Below are 4,333 nucleotides of genomic sequence, written 5' to 3'. Positions count from 1 at the left end.
AACAAATCCATCATCAATTGGCAAGACATTATACAGCTTAAAGGTCAAAATGTGCAATTTTACACCCATGAATTCAGAAAAAGGTCTCTAATGTTAGGTGTAGATTTGCAATGACAGGGCACTAGGTTGAAGTACATAGGGGGTTTACACAGTTACTTTAGGCATACTATCTTAATGTTTAATCCCAGTAATCTAGATGATGTGTGCGTGCAAGCCACTCATCTTGAGGCAAGAGGGAAAAACATCTCAGAAGAAGGTAGTAAAAAGTTGTTTAAGGGTAAAGAGAAAGAAAATGGTTTCAAGGGAAAGAAAAAGGCATCCATTAAAAGGGAAGGAGAAAAAACAATCTATAAACATTATTCTAGAGAGGGTCACGGTGAAGCTCATTGTTGGAAGCTTCATCCCAGAATGAAACCAAAGAAATTCAACAACAAAGAAAAAGAAAAGGCAGATGCAATCACTCAACAAGAGGAATTGGGATCCGAATCACGTGATGAAACAAAAATCACAGTCGCTTCAAGGAAAGAAATCCATTGCCAGCACTAGTTCTTCAAACTCACATAATGAAACTCCAAATGAAAATAAGAGAATAGAATTGTTTCACATAAGGGTGATATCGAAACATAACAATATTGATACGTTGTTTGATAATGGCTCTCAAGCCAATTTTATCTCAAAAAACATTGTCAAGAGTTTAAATCTGGAAACTGTTCCACATCATAAATCGTATCCACTTGGATGGGTATGTGACAATGCGCAATTGCAGGTTAAAAGAAAGTGTAAACTGAAATTCGCAATCACTGGAAAATTCATAGATGAAGTGGAGCTTGACATTGTACCGTTAGATATCTGTGGCATCGTTTTGGGCGCCCCGTACCTTTATGACAGAAAAGCTATCTTCCATTGACATGAAAACAAATATCACATATTCAAAGGTGGAGTAGAATATATTGTGAGAGCTCATAGCAAGAAAACAAATCTTTCGCTTGTTAATGCAAGGGAGATGAAAAGACTGGTGAATTCGAGAAAGAATTTTATGCTACTCATGATGAAACCCAGGAATGATATTAATTATGAAGCATTCGATGGTTGTAATTCGAATTTGAAAAATGATTTAGTTGACGTTGTTAACCAATCTGATGAAATGTTTCATGAATCAAAGGGATCACTTCCCAAGAGGGAAATCCAACCTGAGTTACAGTTGCAGCAAAAGTGTCTTCTTCCTAACATTAGCATGTATAGGATGTCGGTGATGGAAAGCACATAAATTAAGACGCAAATCAAGGGATTTTTGAATAAAAGGATCATTCGGCCTACTCCTTTATTGTTTGGTGCAGCTCTTGTTTTGGCGCCCGAGAAGAATGGTAAGGCTTTCCTTGAATGGGATTCAAGGAGTGGTTTTCATCAAAGTAGTGTTGTTGAAGGAGATATATGGAAGAAGACATTCAAAACCAGGCAAGGTTTGTTTGAATGACTTGTTATTATTTTCAGTCTTTGTCATGCTCTTAAGACTTTTACGCATATGAAGAAAGATGTGTTGAAGCCATTTCTAGACAGGATAGTCTATTTGGATGACATTTTCATTTTCATAAATTTTCATTATGAACATTTCATGTGTGTGAAAAAAAAACTTGATGTCGTATGTCAAGAACATTTGTTTTTGAAGATGTCAAAGTATATGTTGGATAAAACTTCTTTGATGTACTTGAGCCATGAAATTGGTTCTTCCAAGCATGTTTAGGTTCCAAAGGCTTTTTGGCAGTCTGCATAGGGCGTGGAGAAGCTGACCTGAAGTTAGACCTCTCCAAGATTGATGCCATAACAAGTTGTGGTGGTATTGACTCCATTCCTGCAGACATAGGTGAAAGAATCATACATCCTCATGAAGTCGTAGATGCCTTTGCTTTGCTCGCAATTTACGTAGGCAGGCTCAAGATAGTCATTTGGATAAGAGGTTTTTTGGGAGCAGCCCAATGTTGGAGGATAAATTTTGTTAATTTTTCTTCTATTGTAGTTCATTTGCATTCGTTGGAAGTTGTGAAAAAGGTCTTCTGGTGAGGAGGCAAACAACGAGATGCATTTGATGTTTTAAAACAAAAGATCAGTACAGTTCCAGTACTTGCACTTCCAGACTTGAGACAGTCATTTAAGTTTCAGGTTGTTGTATGTGACTATGCCATGGGCGCAGTCTTTATGAAATGTGGTAAGCCCATTTATTTTCATTTAAAAATTTCCAATGGTGAAGTGTTTAAGTTGCAGCGACAAAGGCACTTCCATTGGATGGGTTTTCTTCTACTATTCTACTCGGTCAAAAAGTATAAGAAAGGTATAAGCGACAAGTTTGTTGATGTAATTTCTAGGCCTATAGTTTTTATAACTATTTTCCTCAAGCATCATTTTGTTTTACATGAAAGTTATGTTCAGAAAAATACATGCTTCCAAGATGTATATTCAAGCTTGAGTTAAAGGAATAAAGTGGAGGAATTTGTTTACCATCTGCATCATAATGTATTGTATCATCTTGGTAAGAAGGATGTTGATATTGACAGTAACATGGACAAAGCAAAAGATTTTATTGAATGACTCCAAATGGTACATCAAACAGTGCAAGAACAACTTGAAAAGGGCAAAGGCAAGTACACAACAAGGCACGACAAGCATCGTGCAGATCACAAGTTCCAATTCAGTGATCAATGGATCGATATTGGAAAGGTGAGGAAATTGTACCCTCACATGCTGAACAATTGAAAGTGATCATTTTGGGGTCCAAAAGGCTTCCAATGGGGAGGAGTGATCAGGTGCTCAAAATTAGGCTAAAAAATCAAAGTGATAGAATCTTGATAAACTTAGCTTTATATTTAATATCTCGTCATTCTGATTCCAATGGTGCAAACAAAACTCAAATCCGAGCTTGTATGCAGAAGTTATAGCAAGTCAAAGTTCAGGTTTGACTTCCTCACATGGTAGGATTAGATGATGTGGCAAGTTCCTTCAACGAATGAGGAGGCGCCAAGTGGAAATCCACCATTGACCCCCACATTTTTCAAATCACAATCGCAAGTAGGTCAGCGTTAAAAATCGGGCCCCGAGTAGGGAAGGGTTGTGACGTGATAAGGCAGGCGGGAAGGAATTCAAGAATCAACTGGAGGCGCGATGCAATGGATTGAAATCACACATTGGTGAAGAGAGGTGTTAAGAATCGCCCCCCGGCAGGTACCGGGTTGTGATGTGATCACACATCTCACATGGCACTACAGAATCAGCCTCGGTAGGTTTGGGTTGCGATACGATATCATAATCGCAAATAGCAAAACAGTGCAAAGTCTTGCATATACAGGACCCCGGTACTCCACCGGTTGCAGAAGGATCCCAGATGTGATACAATTATAAGCTCTAGTTAATAATTTCATTGGGTTTTCCGAATCTCAATCTCATATCGCCCGCCTGGTTCATAGTCCATAAGACCGCAAGACTCCACTAATTGCGATTTGCGATGGACAGTCAGTGTCGACGGATTATGGCCCACCTCGCAGAAAAATTCTTGCTCGGTTAGCAGATTTTCAAAGCTAATTTGTAGGTTCCTGTCGGATGAGGAGCAATTTGTGGAACGAATAGTGGGAAAACTAGGAGAGGTCATAACTTCTTCAGTTTTTCACCAAATTGGATGCAAAAAGAGGCTAGATAGCCATTTTTGGACATTCTGGACTGATTGGAGCATTTTTCAGAAGCATTTGAGCATTATAAATATAGATTTTTACACTTTTGATCATAATAGAGAGGCCCAAGCCATTGGAAGTTGGACCAAGGAGCCGTAGCCCAAGAGGAGTGAACTCCTTTTTCATGTGATTTTTGTAATGTGTTTTTGATGAAGTTCTGTACATGTTTATGCTATTGTTCAATTTTTGGTTTATGTTAAATTGTGCATAAAACTAACATAAAAACTCTTCATTTTACTTGCAAAAATTGATGAATCCTTAAGCACAATGAAATCATTTTGTTTATAATCTGAGGAAGATCTTAACACTGCAAACTAATATTCTAAATCAGATCATCATGGGATCTTGGTCACATGACAAATAATCAAGCAGAAGCACAAGACATCTATCAAGACCTTCTATTAACCAAAGGAAATAAAGTCAATACACTCACATTTTTGGGAGACTCTCTTCTTATCCTAGAGCATATGGTCAAAAGTTCTTCCCTGGATGAGAAATCTCTAGAGAATCTTATAAAAAGGACCACAAAAATTGTTGGAGAAATCTCATCCAAAGCATGTTTTCACGTTTTAAGAGACTTCAACAAAAAATTATATATGTATGCTAATGAGGAATGT

Source organism: Pinus tabuliformis, chromosome 1_2 (genome assembly GCF_031772625.1).
Source record: "Pinus tabuliformis cultivar Carrire ecotype Pingquan chromosome 1_2, CPIR1, whole genome shotgun sequence".
Taxonomy (NCBI): domain Eukaryota; kingdom Viridiplantae; phylum Streptophyta; class Pinopsida; order Pinales; family Pinaceae; genus Pinus; species Pinus tabuliformis.
The sequence above is the reverse complement of the archived record's forward strand: the minus strand, read 5'-3'. Positions refer to the sequence as shown.